General features: G+C 34.8%; 1 protein-coding gene and 1 long non-coding RNA gene across 2 annotated transcripts in view; one reads left to right on the forward strand and one right to left on the reverse strand.

The window, feature by feature from the left end:
- Nucleotides 1-17,990, reverse strand: part of LOC131435017 (uncharacterized) — a 425,332-nt gene that overhangs the window by 229,308 nt on the left and 178,034 nt on the right. Inside the window, exon 3 of the mRNA XM_058602473.1 lies at nucleotides 7,076-7,193. The gene's annotated coding sequence lies outside the window, so the exon portion shown is untranslated. The remainder of the gene's footprint in view (nucleotides 1-7,075; nucleotides 7,194-17,990) is intronic.
- Nucleotides 7,192-7,859, forward strand: LOC131435022 (uncharacterized). The gene is made up of 2 exons (XR_009230422.1): nucleotides 7,192-7,362; nucleotides 7,432-7,859. It is a non-coding gene; the product is annotated as an uncharacterized LOC131435022 (long non-coding RNA).

Consider the following 17,990-nt stretch of genomic DNA (forward strand, 5'->3'; position numbering starts at 1 on the left):
AGGACAAATGGCTTAAAAAACTTCTGGAAAAAACAGTTTGATAATGTTCGAAAACATTACTCGGAAGAATGGCATGAAAAAACGGTAAGCTGGTCAAAACTGAAAAATTACTCGAAAAACTACTTGAAAGACTATTTCAACAAACTATTCAAAAAAGTACTCAAAAGCTGTTCGAAACTACAAAATAAGTAAGAAAAATTGTGTGAAAAACTGCTGGAAAAACATTTGGAAAAGTTTCATGAAAACTGCTCTATAAAAACTGTTCGAGAAACTTGAATGTTTGAAAAGCAGCTTTGATAAACTGCTTGAACAATGCGCGAAAAAATTACTCGAAAGAATTCCATGAAAAAACGATCAGCTGGTCGAACATAATGCTCAAAATACTGCTCAGACAAAATGCTCGAATAAACTATCAAAAAAAAATGTTTGATCAAGAGACTGCTCGAAAACCGCACGAAAAACTGCTAGAAACTTTCTTCACAAAACTGATTGAAAAATAGTCCTTTGAAACACAGCTGTAAAATAATTTGAAAAGTAACTCGAAAAAATGTTTTGAAGATTGACTCCCAAAAACGTCATGAAAAGCTAATCGAAAAAACTATTTGAAAACTAATTTAAAAAATTGCTAGATAAACCTGCTTGAAAAAAATCTAAAAATCTCCCAAAAAAATAGTTTGAAACTCGAAAAATTGCCCGGAAAAAATCCTTCAAATACTTCTTGAAACATTGCTCAAAATTGTTTAATATCTTCACTTCAAACTACAAGAAAAAACTGCTTCAAATACAGCTTAAAACTGCTTGAAAAACTATTCGAATAAATTCTTTTAAAGGCTTATCAAAAGAGGGTTGAAAGTAGTTTTCTAACCTGTTGCAAAATCATTATTTTAAATCAATTCGAAAAATCACTCGAAAAACTGCCCGTTAAAACTTTCCGAAAGTCATTTGAAAAACTGGAAAATTTACGAAAATGAAAAGGTCCAAAAACGCTGTTTGAACAAGTGCCTGAGAAAATATTTAGAAAACTCCTCAATAAAAATTCATACGGCCAAATCAAAGATATTGTTCCAATATGTTTAATGAACTCTTCTTACATACTTCTTACTTCGGACATACTTTAAGAGCGTCATAGATAATGAACAAATAGTTGAAAATAATGCTTAAAATACTGCTCAAGATAACTGTTCGAAAACTACTCGAAAAACGGTTTGAAATACTACTCAAATGAGTACTAAAAAAAATTGTTTCATAAACAGTTCGGAAAAACTATTCGAAAAATTACTCAAAAAACTACTTTAAAAACTATTCAAACAAAATGTTCAAAAATGTTCTAAAAAAACTATTCGAAACTACAATAAAAAAAAAAAATTAGGTATTTTTTTTTGTAAAACTGCTGGAAAAGAGATCAAATAGTTTCCGTTTGAAACACAGCTTGTAGAATAATTTGGAAAGTAGCTCGAGAAAATAATTTGATGAATGACTCCCAAAAACTTCATTAAAAACTAATCGAGAAAATTATTTGGAAACCCTCTTCAAAAACTACTTGAAAAGCAGCTGAAAATCTTCAAAAAGAAAACTGTTACGCTGTTAAAAAAAAAATTGGAAAAATCCGCGAAAAAACTACAAGAAAAAACTGCGGAGGATAACTATTACAAAAAACTGTTTGAAAAAACTGCTCGAAAAATATCATGCAACAAATCCTTGAAATGTTTTTGAAAAATTGCTTAAAATTGATAAAAAAAACGGCTCTAACTCTTAAAAACAAGAAAAAAACTGTTTCGAAAAAATGCTCGAAAAAAAAACGGTTCGAAGAAGTTGCTCGGAAAAATGATTCTCAAAAAATTGCTTAAAATTGGTAAAAAACTGCTCTTTTTATATCATTTATTTTACCCCGACTTTAACCAAAAACTGCTCTGAAAACTGTAAGAAAAAACTTGTTGAAGAAACTGTTAAAAACTCCTCGAAGTACTATTAGAAAAAATTTCTTTAAAAATCATTTAAAAAACTGCTTGAAAAATAACTCGAAAAACCTATTTCTAAACTGCTTGCAAAATTTTTTGAAAAACGAATCCAAATCAAAGGTAAAACTGTCCTAAAAAGCTGTTTGAACAACTGGTCGAAAAACTTGTTGAAAAACTGCTTAAAGAACTACTCGAAAAAACTGTTCATTTATTTTATCCTGGCTGTAACCAAAAATTGCACCGAGAACTGTAATAAAAAATTGATTGAAAAAACAACTCAAAATGCTGCTAAAAATTGCTCGAAGAACTATTCGACAAACATTTCAAAAATCTGCTTAAAAAACTACTCGAAAAATCTATTCCAAAACCACCCTTAAAAACAGCTTGGAAAAATTTGAAAAATCACACGAAAAACTACCCGCAAAAACTTTCCAGAAAAGCTATTGGAAAAACTGCTTGATGTGAAAAAACTGCTGGGAAAGCTGAATAAAAAACCGCAAAACTTTGGAAAAACTGTTTGAAAAGCTGCCTAAAAACATGCTTGAAAAACAGTTCGAAAACTGTTCAGAAAATTGCTCGAAAATTTACTCGAAAGAAAACTGCTTGAAATTTCTGTTTGAGAAAGTCATTGAGAAGACAGTCCGAAAACGCTGTTCAAAAAATTATTTGGAAAAAACTTCTCGAAAGAACTGTTTGGAAAAACTACTCGATAAAAGCTGTTCGAAGAAACTACTCGAAAAATTACCCAGAAAAAATCTTTCAAGCGCTTCTCGAAAAATTGCTTAAAACTTACTCTAAAAACTACAAGAAAAAAACCAAAATACTGCCTAAAACTACTGGAAGAACTGTTCAAAAGAATTTTTTTGGAACCATTTAAAAAAAACTGCTTGAGAAACTATTCAAAAGACCTTTTCAAAATTTCTTTAAAAAAAATGAAAATATGTTCGAAAACCGTTTGAAATTTTGCCAGAAAAACTGCTTGAAAACCAGGTTTAAAAATCAGTGCAAAGTAACCAAAAAACTGTCCGAAAATGCTGTTCGAAAAATTATTTGAAAAATCCATCAAAAAAATTTATAGAAAAACTGTTTTATAAAACTGCTAAAAAAACGGTTCGAAAAATTATCTGGTAAATGTTCTCAAAAAATTTCTTCAAATTTCTAAAAACTGCTCTAAAAAGTCCAATAAAAACTGACTGCAAAACCTTCTCAAAATACTGCTTGAAGCAGTTTGAAAAAATTTCTTCAAAAACTACTTCAAAACACTGATTGAGCAACTAGTCGAAAACCTTATTTCTAAACCGCTTTTAAAACTGCTTGAATTTTTTTTAAAATCACCTAAAAATACTGCTAAAAAACTACTCAAAAAACAGTTCGAAAACAGAAAAAACGGTTTGAAATACTACTCCAAGGAGTACTCAAAAAAATTGTTTCATAAACAGTTCGGAAAAACTATTCGAAAAATTACTCAAAAAACTACTTTAAAAACTATTCAAACAAAGTGTTCAAAAATGTACTGAACAAAGTATTCGAAACTACAAAAAAAAACCATTAGGTAATTTTTTTTGTAAAACTGCTGGAAAAAGAGTTCGAAAAGTTTCCGTTTGAAACACAGTTTGTAGAATAATTTGGAAAGTAGCTCGAGAAAATGATTTGAAGAATGGCTCCCAAAAACTTCATTAAAAACTAATCGAGAAAATTATTTGGAAACCCCCTTCAAAAACTACTTGAAAAGCAGCTGGAAATCTCCAAAAGAAAACTGTTACGCTGTTAGAAAAAATATTATTTGGAAAACTCCGCGAAAAAACTACAAGAAAAAAATTTATTAACAATCATTTAAAAAACTGCTTGAAAAATAACTAGAAAAACCTATTTCAAAACTGCTTGCAAAAATTTTTGAAAAACGAATCCAAATCAAAGACAAAACTGTCCTAAAAAGCTGTTTGAACAACTACTGGAAGAGCTGATTGAAATACTGCTTGAAATCTTCCTATAAAACTGTTTGAAAACAACTGGTCGAAAAACTTGATGAAAAACTGCTTAAAGAACTACTCGAAAAAATTGATCATTTATTTTATCCTGGCTATAACCAAAATTGCACCGAGAACCGCAAGAAATAACTGATTGAAAAAACAACTCAAAATACTGCCAAAAATTGCTCGAAGAGCTATTCGACAAACATATCAAAAATCTGCTTGAAAAACTACTTGAAAAACCTATTTCAAAACCACCCTTAAAAACAGCTTGAAAAAAATTCGAAAATTCTCACGAAAAACTGGCCGCAGAAACTATCCGGAAGAGCTGTTGGAAAACTGCTTGATGTCAAAAAACTGCTGGGAAAGCTGACTAAAAAACCGCAAAACAAGAAAAAATTGTTTGAAAAGCTGCCTGAAAATATGCTTGAAAAAACAGTTCATAAACTGTTCAGAAAATGGCTCAAAAAATTACTCGAAAGAAAACTTCTTGAAATTTTTGTTTGAAAAAGTCATTGAAAAGACTGTCCGAAAACGCTATTCGAAAAATTATTTGGAAAAACTTCTCGAAAAAACTGTTTGGAAAAACTACTCGAAAGAAGCTGTTCGAAGAAACCTGCCCAAAACACCGCCTAAACACTGGAGAAACTATTCAAAAGAATTTTTTTAGAACCATTTAAAAAAAAAACCTGCTTGAGAAACTACTCGAAAGACCTATTTCAAAATCCCTTCTAAAAACTGCTTGATAAAAAAATTGAGAAATTTTTCGAAAAACTGCCGTAAGAACTGCTGGAAAAGCTGAATAAAATACTGGAAAAAAAAAATCGAAAAACCAGCTTGATATGATAAAGAAAATCCGAAGAATCTGCTCGAAAAACTGTTTAAAACCTACTTAAACTACTTGAAAAAAAGTTCGAAAGCTGCTTAAAAATTTGCCTGGAAAAACAGTTCAAAGTAACCAAAAAACTGTCCGAAAACAAAAAATTATTTGAAAAATTCCTCGAAAAAACTTCATAGAAAAACTGCTAAAAAACTGTTCGAAAAATAAGCTGGTAAAATTGCTCAAAATTTCTAAAAACTTCTTTAAAAAGTCCAATAAAAACTGACTGCAAAGACTGCTCAAAATACTGCTTAAAACTGTTTGAAAAAATTTCTTCAAAAACTACTTCAAAACACTGATTGAGCAACTAGTCGAAACCCCTATTTCTAAACCGCCCTCAAAAATTGCTTGAATTTTTTTTAAATCACCCAAAAATCTACCTGTAAAAACTGTCCGGAAACGCTGTTTGAAAAATTGCTTGATGTGAAAAAAAAACTGTTAGAAGAGCTGATTAAAATACTGCTTGAAAAAATTCGAAAATCCAGCTTCAAATCGTTAAAAAAAAGTGGTCAGAAAACTATTTGAAAAGCTGCCTATAAACCTGCTTCAAGAACTAATCGACAAAAACAGTTCAAAAACTGTTCAGGAAACTGCTCGAAAAATTCCTCGAAAGGAAAACTGCTTGACAACCCTTTTTAAAAAAACAACAAAAAAAATTAACAAAAAAGCTGTCCGAAAGCTCTGTTTGAAATTATTTGAAAAACTCTTCGAAAAAACTTCATAAAAAATCTGTTTATAATAACTGCTCGAAAAACAATTGTTCGAAAAAGATACACAAAAAATTACCCACACAAAATTCTTCAAATGTTTCTAGAAAAATTGCTCAAAATTGCTTAATTTTAAAACTGTTTGAAAGCACCTACAAACCTAAAAAAATTGTTCGAAAACGCTGTTAGAAAAACTGCTAGAAAAAGTTATGTGATAAATTCCTCGAAGAAAAAACGTCATGAAAAACTGTCTGGCAGAGCTACTCGAAAAATTTCCTGGAAAAAATCCTTCAAACGCTTATCGAAACATTGCTTAAAAATGGTTAAAAACTGCTAGAAAAAACTACTTAAAATACTGCTTAAAACTACTCGTAAAAACTCGTAAAGAATTTCTTTAAAAATCATTTAAAAAGCTGTTTGAAAACCTACTCGAAAAACTGTTTTTAAAATCGCCCTTCACCTAGAAAAATTTATAGCCTGAAAAAATTTGAAAAATAACACGAAAAACTGTCCAGAGAAGCTGTTTGAAAAACTCTTTGATCTAAAAAACGGGTAGAAAAAGCCGTTTGACAAGCTGCTTAAAATCTGTTTAAAGAACTCGAAAAAACAGTTCGAAAATTATTAAAACAAACTGTCGAAAGACGCTTCGAAAAATTACTCGAAAGAAAAACTGCTTGAAAAGCTGCTTCAAAAACCACTCGAAGAACTACTGCTGGACAAGCTGCTCAGTATATGTACTGTTTGAAAAAATAGATCGATTAAAACTATTGCCGTTTTTCATTGAAAAACACTGGTGACGTGGATTGCTCTAGTTTTGCACTTTCGACCAGAAATGGCGGTGTTTCATTGCCATTTCTGCTCGAAAGTGCAAAATCAGAGCAATCCACGCCACCATTGTTTTTCAATGAAAAACGGCATAGGTATGACAAACTGCTCGGAAACTGCCAAACTGATCGAAAACACTGTTCGACAAACGTGCGGAATTCCTATGAAACGAAACGTGTTTAAACTCTGTAGTGAGAACATAAAGTAAATAATAATATCTTATCAGCCTAATTCCGTATCCGAATATTTGGTTGCATTGTTTATATTATCCAGAAAATAATTCACTCCCCAGGACCACAGAATTCACCATTGGGAGGGGGGGGGATGAATTGCCTTGCTTGCAGGAACCCACTGCCGAAAGCGAATAAAAACTGGAAGGTGTCCAATAAAAAGCCGGAAACGTGTTACAAAAATAAATACAATTTTACCATGTACAGAGCCAGCACAGCAGGCGAAATCGCTGAGCTGTAATGTTGAAAACAAAAAAAAAAGATTTTTTTTGTGTATCCGGCAAATATGTCGTTCACCGGTTGCCGGTGGGGAGAAAAAGTTATACAACCGAATCGCATGTTTGGAAATAATTAAGTGAATAAATAAAACAAAGCAAGCCCTTTTTCGCTCGTTCCCAAACTGATTGAAGGTGACAGGTGAAAAAAAAACACAGCTTGTTTACGTTGGGACAATTTTCCATCGGCAACCACGTGGACCGCGTCGATTTACTACAACGGCACCTACCTTTGATTTTCCGCGGTGTGGAAGGGGGCGCTGGTGTTTGGGCCGGTGATCTGGAGTTATCCCGTTCTCGCTGCTGGCGGCATCGGGACGGTGAAGACGTACGATCGACAACTTCAGTCTGTGTAGGAAAGAAAAAAGAGAAAAAAAGAAAGTTGTTGATTGTTTTGATCTGTTTTTCTTCGGCGGATGAGTTCGATTCGCTGTTTGTTTCCAGTCTGTGTGTGTACTAGTTTTGCTGTTTGTTGTCTGATTTGACTTTCCGTGATATGGCGAAACTTTTCCAGCTGGTCTGTTTATGTGCATCCTACGAAAAGGGTGCGAATTATTTATTTGGGCATTTTTTTCCATTTCCGCAGGTGACAGAATTATCCTAACCTGAAATTCTGCGTATGTCAAGAATTGCTACTTGGCAATTCACCAACTCAGGCGCTGTTTTGTTTTGTACATCCTGCGCCGTAGAAGATGATATCTGGATCGGGAGAAAGTTCAAACAGTTGGGAAAATAAATATTCTGGTGTCAGCCATGAATCACCACCAACAGGCGTGCTACCAAGTATAAACTTGCCTTTGTTTGTTTTAGATGTTCGAAGACAGAACGGAGGGGGGAACTGTTTGGATGATGAATTCCATTGCCAAAACAAACATGACCCTGAATATATTGGTAGCATGAATCAGTGCTCTACCAAGCTCATCGATAACAATTTATCACAATAAGGAATCTACGAACATAAATTCTCTGGCGGGTGAGAATCCTTCAGAAATAAACGGCTTTTTAAAGATCCAACCTTTTTACTTTCGATATCATCAGAACCTTATTACGAACATAATTTCCCATCACTTTTACCGAACCGCGGTAGGACGACAGTAACGTTAATTATCTTCGAAATCTATGAACTCCCGTCACATCTTTCGATAAATGTCAAACCGGTGGACCACCCGAACAATTCGAATTGAATTGAGTGGAAACCGTGGCCTTTGAGAAGCAAATGAAAGCGACACGAGCAAATTTAATTCACTTTGAGTGCTCCCTTCGTTCCGTTCCAGTGCTGCCGGAAAGCGTCGCGTCGCCTTTGCCGATAACGCAAAGGTGTAGAACCGCGTGCAATCGTTGTATTTAGACGGACAGGTCGGGAAAGCATCATTATTGCTATTATTAAATTTATTCCAAATTAATTCAATTTACCAGTCGGAGCAAGAAGTGCTGCAGTCTCCCAGTTCCGATCGGTGGCGAGCGCTGGTGCATGGAATTTAAATTGATTGCTTTCTGAACATTGTTAGATTAGATTGTTCTGATTGGACGATGAACTATTATGTCAATATTTGATCATGCAACCTTCAATCTAAAACACATTGGAAGAAGACGTAGAAGAAGAAGAAGAGAGTTCGGAACAATTGCATACACTTGGGAAGTAGATGTGACCCAACCAAGGCAAATAACACTAGCCAATTATCGATATCGATTTTGAATTCAAACAACGGATCTGTCCGGTGTGACATTTTCGAACTACCTACCTATCTTATCAGTGCGGAACCACTTGTACCGGGTTCTTGTAGTTGTCAGCCTACAACTTACTATCTTGCGTCGATCAGAGCTTCACGTTGCTGTACTGCACCGCGATATGGCAGTGGTGCTAGCTTTAGTTTCTTCGAAATAAATCATCGGAGAAGTAAAATTTATCGGTTCTTTTCAGGACCAATGAATCCATCCCTTAGAACAGCTAGCAATTTTTTCTACCATTTTAATTAACAAATCGACACTGTAATCATCAATCACGCGTTTATATGAACTTGGAAAATCAATGGTGAAACTCCTGCATCCGTCACATTACAAATGCAGCAATAAAAACAATGAAAAAACAGATGTCGAACTCAAGGAAATTATTGTGTCATGCAAACAAGTGTTGAATTCACAAAATCATAACAAACATAATTTCTGATGAATAAGTTTCACATTTGATAAGCAAAACAACTGCTCTTTTTTCGAACATGAATTATGAAAATTGTTACTATGAAAAACTAATAATTCTAAATATTATATTGATCTTGCTTCCATTTCTGAATAAAAATCGACAACGAACTACATTTTTATGGTAAATCATGTAGTTATACGCCTTCGAATATTGATTGTGCACCGATTTTTGTAAAAATAAAATGCTATTCTTCTTCAATGAGAATCATTGGAATGTTATTTAAAATATGCCCTTAATAACTTTCACACATTCTTACTAATATTCGGATCATTTTGATCAAATTTGTTTGAATTAATCTGATAAAATCTAAAAGATTTCAACTAAAATGTGAACTTAACCGACCTTGCACAGTCAGATCAAATACCAAGTTCTTTTCTCCGCCGGAAGTCTTCTGCGTCGTGTATCATAACATCCACAGTAGTTCACTTGGCAGAACGATTTCCCCGGATTGGAGGAGGTGGCGGGCGGATTTTTAACTGTCTCTGAGAGCTTGTGACGCCGGTTTTTTTTTTGTAATTTCATTATTTTCATTTTATCAGTCATAATTTCAGACCGGCTTTTCGTTGGGTAATGGAGAAAAGTTCTGCATTATGCGTGTTTTCCTGTGGCGTATGTGAACAACACTATGATTTTTCAAGCAGCTCGCTCAAAAGTAACTTTTCGAGTCATTTCTAGTTTTGGTTTTACTTCTTGTGTGAGAGACAAAAATAAAAACATTTTATATCAAATTACGACAAAAAATTAGTATTGTTGATAAAGATGTGCATGACTGTGTTTATTGGTTCTATGATTGTTAGAAAGATCTGGATTCTGGATTAGAATATTGAACTATCGAACAAGGTTTCTGAATCAGAATACTGAATCTGAACCTGGATTCTTGAAAGAGATTCTTTATCCGAATATGGATTCTGAACTTGAAGCAGAATTCAGTACTTATATTCGGAACATAGAATCTGGATTCTACACCTGGAGTTAGATTGTAAATCTGAACCTTACCCTAGATTCTGGACCTGGATTCTACGCCACAATTTTGTTTCCGAAACTGAACTATGAACCTACTTTTCACTTGAACTGTGAGCATGAATTGGATTCTGGACCTTAGTTCTCTATGGTTCCTCAATTCTAAACTCGAACCTAAATTATTGACAGAGATTCTAAGCCTAGACCAGGATTCTGAACCAGCTTTCGAGCAGAGTTCAGAACCTGGATTCCAGACCTGGCCTGTGGACTAATACTCCACAACTGAATCATAAAACTGAATTCAGTTTCTGAATCCATATCTAGAAGGCACCTCCGAAAATTCTGTCTCAGAATTTAGCTCAAAGTTTTGGTTTCTGCTATTAGATCCAAAATTCAAGTCCAGAATCCAGGGTTTAAATTTAGTACAATGATTCAACTCCAGTATCTAGATCCAGAATTCTGTTCCTAGATTCAAACCAAATTCAAAGATTAAGTTCAATTCCAGGGACTCAATTCTGGAACTGAATTTTGAAACTAAATTCTGAACCTGGACTATCGAATACAAATCCTGGTTTCAGGACTAGAGTAATAACTAAGATTCTGGAACTTAATCCTAAAACTGTGTTCAATTACTGAATTTATGTCTAGAGCACAGGTTTAGAATCACGAACAAGAATTCAATTCCTAAATCTGGGAACATGATTTAGGATCAGAATTTAGTACAACATGTAAATACCAAAGTCCAGGTCCAGAGTTTAGTTTCCGAACTCATGTCCAGAATCTAGGTTCAGAATTTAGTGCAAGGATTCAGTTCCAGCATCTAAGTCAAGAATTCTGTTTCTCAATCCAAAACAAAATTCTGTAATTAAGTTCAGGTCCTGGATTTTAATTGTAGAACTGAATTTTGAAACTGGTTCCACAATTAGGATTCTGGAACTGAATCCTAGAACTGTGTTCAATACCTGAATTTATGTCTAGAATATAGGTTAAGTATTAAAGAATACTGAATTCTAAACCTGGATTCTGGAAATAAATTTTTGAACCGAGTTCAGAACCTGTATTTTAGATCTAGGTCCAAAATTCAAAACTAAATTCTGCAATTGAGTTCAGGTCCTGGAACAGGATTTGAAACTGATTTCAAGATTCTGAATCTGAATTATGGAATTCAATTTTGGAACTGAATTTTGCACGTGGAATTAAATTTTGTAATTGAGTTTTGGAGTTTTGGAGCAGATTCCAATTCTTGATACAAAAAACTTGAACACAGGAATTGAAATCTGAACTTGGATCTAGATTCTGGAACCCAATTACGAAATTGAATTTTGGAACTGAGTTCAAGAACTGATTTTAGAAACTGATTTCGAAGTTGAATTCTGGTTCTGAATTCATGAACTGCATACTGTAATTTATTTTTTAAGCAAAATTCAAGACTTGAGAACTGAGTTCTATAGCCGAGTTTCGGAATTCAACTGAATTCTAGAATTAACTTCAGAAACTGGTTTAGAAACTGAGTTCTGGACCTGGATTCTAGAACTGAACAGCGGAACTGAGTTTTTGAGCAGAATTTTGGTGCTTAGTTCTGGCGTTGAATTTTGAACTTGTTTTTCTTAATCTGCAGATTTACTGACAAATCTGTAGGCCTGACATCTATGAATATCTTATACTCGTCGTCGTTTTAGCGTTTCAACGTTGATTATTAAAGTAAAACGTATTCAAGTCGTATTGACTTTTCACTTGAACTGTGAAATTGGATTCTGGACCTTAGTTCTCTATGATTCCTCAATTCTAAACTTGAACCTAAACTACTTGCAGAGATTCTAAGCCTAGACCAAGACTCTGAACCAGGAGGATTCTGGAGGATTCTGGGTTATAGACCTGAACTCCTGACAGGAATACATAGGTTTTCGTGTGTTTTGGAAATAAGTTCCAATCCCAGGCCTAGATTCCGGGCGTGATTTTCTGACAGAAATTTTGGATCTGAACCAAAATTTTGAATCGGAAGCAGGAGTTTGGACCTAAACTCCGAACATGAATCTGAATTCTGGATCCATCCTCAGGATTCCGAACCAGATTTTGAACTCGAGCTCTGAAAATCATTCTGACCATCTGGATTCTGAACCTGATTTTTTTTCTGTATTTTGTATGAATTCGATTTATAATTTCTAATGAAACATTGAAACTATTTAACACATGGATCAATAAGTCCCGAGACTAAAGTAGAGATGGCGCTCGTAGTAAGCCAGTAACCAGGTCTTTCTAGAGTACTAACCTTTACTTGAAACGGGTTAAAATTTTAAGTCGATCCGACCAGAAACAGCTGAGTTATCGAGGTTGGAGTAAAGTCGTTTTGTTGTTTGTTTAAAAAATGGAAAAAATCGAGTTTCGTGTTTTGATAAAACATTGGTTTTTAATGGGTAAAAACACCGTGCAAGCGAAACAATGGATTGAAAAATGTTATCCGGACTCTTGTCCATCAAAAGCAACGATTTGTCGGTGGTTCGCCGAGTTTAAACGTGGTCGTACCGACACAAAAGACGCGGAACGCTCGGGTAGACCTGTGGAAGCCGTTACACCGGAAAATGTGAGCGAAGTGACAAAAATTATAATGAAAGATCGTAAAGTGAAGCTTCGTGAGATTGCTGATATGACACAGATATCATATGGAAGTGTATTTACTATCCTTCATGAAAAATTGAGCATGAAAAAGGTTTTTTCCAAGTGGGTGCCGCGATTGCTGAAATGCACCCTGCCACAAGTCGATGAAAACAATGGCGAAATTGAACGAATTGGGCTTTGATCTGCTTCCCCACCCCCCATACTCGCCAGATTTAGCCCCCAGTGACTACTGGCTCTTTGCTGATCTTAAAAAAATGCTCCAGGGAAAAGGATTTTGCTCAAATGAGGAGGTCATCGCTGAAACTGAAGCTTATTTTGAAGCGAAAGAAAATTTTTTTTATAAACATGGTATTGAAAAATTGGAAAAACGTTGGAACCATTGTATCACCCTAAAAGGTGATTATGTTGATGAATAAAAAAAAAATTTGCAAAAAAATGTTGTTTCCATAGTTAGTCTCGGGACTTATTGATCCATGTGTTACACTCATTCTTATTTGACCAATTCTCGTAACAGCGCTTAAACTTTCATCTTCTTACTATCGTTTTCTTTCTCACAAATCTCACAAAAATTGAATGATGCTCTGATCAACTGATAGATTGGAATGGAATTGGTTTTTAGCAATGATGTTTTATCCACATGTCTATATAAATTTGTAAGGAATACATTTTACTCAGGGCATTTCTCCGAAAGATTTTTTAAATATCGAAACCCACTATTTGCGACTAATTGCCCACTTGTTAATAATTTTGAGTTTACTACCCACTGAAAATGAGTTAGTGCCCAAATAATGTCACTCAATTTCGTCACAGATGGTTGAACCGCTTGTCACATACTCAGATTCAAACGAAAGTGCTTATGGTCCAATAGGTTGCTATTGAATTTCATCTCTATCCGACTTCCGGTTCCGAAATTATAGGGCGATGAGAGTCGACACTTTCAAACCGTCATACTAAAAGAGGATGCAAAACCGGTACGCATCGGTACGTGCTGGTACGGAAGAAGAAACACTACCACATTTGCGAACGAAGCACACAAAGTGCTTTGTTCAATTTCGTATAGCGTGCAGGGTTGCTACATAAAAAAACTACATTTTTCAGGAGAAAAGTCTGCAAATTTGTATCGGGAGATCAAAATTCTATATTGAAAATCTGTATATGGAAATAAAAATTGAAAGCGCAATGAAATGAAAATGTTATTAAGTTGAATCTGAAAATGACAGCTACTTTTTGTTCAGAGGTAGCTGTTAGTAATGTAATTGGAAATTATTTCTTTTTACTATCTTACATTATGACCACCATCTTTTCATTCTATCAAAAGAAATTTTAGAAAACTAAAAGAATTACACTAAAATAATTGCAAGTAAAGTTAATATAGAAAAACCGTGATTAGCAGATGGAACGATTTGTAGTTTTTACTGTCCTTGATATTCTCTTCTATTCAATTTGTACCCACTTGTTAGTACTATCACAAAATCAAGATAACGATTCAATTTTATAAAAGTATACTTATTGCTTTTCTCATATAGAAAGTTTATGAAAGCACGTTTGTTTGTATGATTTTGTCAAATTATGTCCCTCATTATCATAAACTCAGACGCGAATAATTGCTGTGGAATTTCATCATGCTTTCATAGGGTAAAGTGTGTTTAAAATGGCACACCGTCATTCAGAGCGACGAAGCAGAAAAAAATAAAAATTCTTCTAGATTTGGCTCAAAAGTGATTCTATTTGTAGGATATATTAGTTACTTACAAAACGAACCGAATCAGGCCGGGTCCAAATAAAATGCACGCAATACACAAATCACGTGGCCTACAAGACCAAATTCAATTTGTATTGATTTCGAACGCTGCAAAGTTAGACCAGTAGCAAATGAAATTGAAATCTTACTTAAGGAACGAATGCATATAGACGCTAATAATGCAACTGAGATTCAATTCAACAAGAATTGTGACTCAGTGTGTAATGTGTTAACACTTCGATTAACAACGAGGTGCACAGTGTCGAGTATGACAAGGTTTAATATAAAATCTCTTTGTAAGTGATGAATGTTGTCCTAGAAATACGTGTACATGACCTTTCCCCACAAGGCAGTGATTATTTCGCTCGAAAAAATATGTCGTAGTACGGAGAAATTCTTTCCATCGAAAGAAAAGTATGGCGGAACTTTTTTTTACTGTATCCGGAATGGCGTGCGAATATTACGTATAAGGCAATTCCATCTTATGTAATTTGTGGTCAAGGCGGAGGACATCCTTGTAAATCACTGGTTACCTATGAAAATCAGCTGATTGCATGTCAGTTTCGTGAACAACCTGCACACTAAGGTGAACCCTGCACTGAAACTGCACAAAAGACATTTTCAACCAAAAACAAGGGCAACCGTTCAGCAATGGTAACTAGTGAACCCAGTATTTCTACTTCAAAACCGCTTTCAGCATCAAACCTGCAAGCAACTGCAATCAATGTCCGACAAAACGTATCTACAGTAACTAGCAATGAGCACAAGACTGCGAAAAACAGCGGGAACAAAATGAAACAATGAAATAAAAGAAAAAGTTACTTCCAACATGAGCCAGTTGGTGATTTGCGGCACAATTGTTTTAGATGTACTCAAAGTTGTTCTAAGGAGTGTATGGAAAATAAGCTATCCACAAATTTTGCTTTCAAATTATGATAAAAAAAAATATTTTATTCAAACAAAAAATTGATCCTTTATTGTACGAGGTTAAACTTGAGCATTATGAAAACCGGATGAAATTTAAGTTATTCCTTCACGAATTTTCGAACTTTTGATCGAACGCTCTTCGTCAAGTTCCGGACAAGTGTTGCATCGCATTTTTTGGACGCTTGCAGGTTCCCAGCTGCCTTACCAGTTTTCTTGAAGACGCTCTTCACGATTGCCCAGTAACGTTCGATGGGTCGAAGCTGAGGGCAATTTGGTGGATTGATATTTTTCTCAACAAAATTTATACCATTTTCCGAAGGTAAATTGAGAGTGGTTTTGGCATAGTGAACCGACGCTAAACCCGGCCAAAACAGTGGAGGTGTACTATGCTTCTTATATAAAGGCAGCAATCTCTTCTGGAGACACTCAAATCGTTAGCTTTCTTCATATATAGTTCCGGTAGTATAAAAAATTGTTGACTTCAAACCACAGTAACATATTGATTGCGATACCAGTACCTTAAGACCGAATTTCTCCACTTGAATCGACTTGTCCGCATCGCTCACATCCTCCCCGATGACTACATTAAAGTATTGTGGACCTGGAAGGGTTTTTGAGGTTTGCAAAAGACGCAAATACAATTTCCGGGCCCTTGTTACTGCTTGCTTCTTCTGTTCTACACTTTGTTTCGAGATTTTCTGCTTCTTGTAGGTCTTCAGGTGATTTCACCTCTTGATACGCTGGATCATTCCGACACTCGTTCCTGCTTTTTTTGGCCAAATCACGTATTGACATTGATTTGTTCTTCATAATTAGAGATACCACTTTCTGGTCCAGTTTCGGTTTGGAAGAACCGGGTTTTCTGCCTCTTCCTTCCTGCCTTATTAATGATGGTTTTAACACTGGCATGATGAATTCCAAACCGCTTTGCCAATTTTCGGATAGTAATACACCGAAACCTCCATTTACGAACTAAACGGGGGTTCGTAAAAAGAGGTAGTTCGTAAAAAAAGTTTACGTTATTTGGGATTTGGTTCGTAAAAAAAGTTTACGTTATTTGGGATTTGGTTCGTAAAAAAAGTTTACGTTATTTGGAATTTACTTCGTAAAAAAAGTTTTGTGTGATTATTGTGGAAGCCGCGCATCATATGTTTATTTTCGGTACGAATGTGAAGAGTAAGTGCAAGAAAATGATGTTTGGGCTCGTTTCAAAATCCAAGATGGCGGTTTCCGGTTTATTGAGATTGCTTAAAACCCCTAACAATATGGGTATCTTCGGAACGGAATTGATGAGTAGATGTCGGAAAACGATGTTTGAAGTGCTTCTGAAATCCAAGATGGCGACTTCCGGTTTGTTGATGTTCCTTGAAACCCCTTACAATATGGGTACTTTCGGAAAGAGATTTAAAAGTAGACGTCGGAAAATTATATTTGAGGTGGTTTTGAAATGCAAAACAGTGACTTCCGGTTTATTAGTATCTTTTGAAAGTTTTTGCCATGTTCCTTTAACTTGGTATTCCTTTAAAACACTACACCGGAAGTCACCTCATTGAATTTTGAAACGAGCTCAAACATCGTTTATTGGTATCCAATATGTTTCGGAAATTTCTTTGTTTTAAGGGTTTATAAGGCATATCTATAAATCGGAGGATGTTATATAGGAATTCGAGACGACACCAAACATAGTTTTGCGGCATCTGTTTATTAAATACTTTCCAAAAATACCCATATTGTTGAGGTTTTCAAGGAATATCGATAAACCGGAAGTCGACATCTTGGATTTCAGAACCATCTCAAACATCATTTTCCGACATCTATTCATGAACCCCGTTCCGAAAATACCCATATTGTATGGGTTTTCAAGGAATATCAATAAACCGGAAGTCGCCATCTTGGATATAAGAACCACTTCAAACATCATTTTCCGACATCTACTCATCAATTCCGTTCCGAAAATACCCATATTTCAAGGGTTTTCAAGGAATATCAATCAACCGGAAGTCGCCATCTTGGATTTAAGAACCACCTCAAATATCGTTTTCCGACATCTACTTATTAACCGCGTTCCGAAACTACCCATATTGTAAGAGTTTTCGAGGAATAACAATCAACCGGAAGTCGCCATCTTGGATTTCCAAAATACCTCAAACATCATTTTCCGGAATCTACTCTTTAAACCCGTTCCAAAAATACCCATATTTTAGTAGTTTCCATAGCGTCGGAAATCGCTTTCGATGAATGACAAAACCTCTTTTTACGAAGTAGGTTCGTAAAAAAAGTTTACGTTATTTGGGATTTGGTTCGTAAAAAGAGGTACGTAAAAAGAGGTAACGTATAAAAAGTGTTCGTAAACGGAGGTTTGGGTGTACCCTTCTCGCTTGGCCATATGCCCAAAACCTCAATTTTCACTTCCTTTTCAATGCGCGACATTTTGAAAAGGCAGAATTTCAACCGCATAAACAAGTAAACAAACGAAAGCCGATAACGAAATGCACAGCATGCTGTGATCTGAGCATGAAAACCATCACAAATACATGCGTACAAAACAAATGTATGTGGATAGCTTATATTCGATTCACTCCTTACAATGTTTTTCTTTCGGTAGTATTGTGAAAATTAACAGTGATAAGTTTCACAACCGATGTTAATAAATTTAAAAATCTTTCTGAACATATCTAACATAAATAGCAATTCTAAAACA

This window comes from Malaya genurostris, chromosome 3 (assembly GCF_030247185.1).
Source record: "Malaya genurostris strain Urasoe2022 chromosome 3, Malgen_1.1, whole genome shotgun sequence".
Lineage (NCBI taxonomy): Eukaryota > Metazoa > Arthropoda > Insecta > Diptera > Culicidae > Malaya > Malaya genurostris.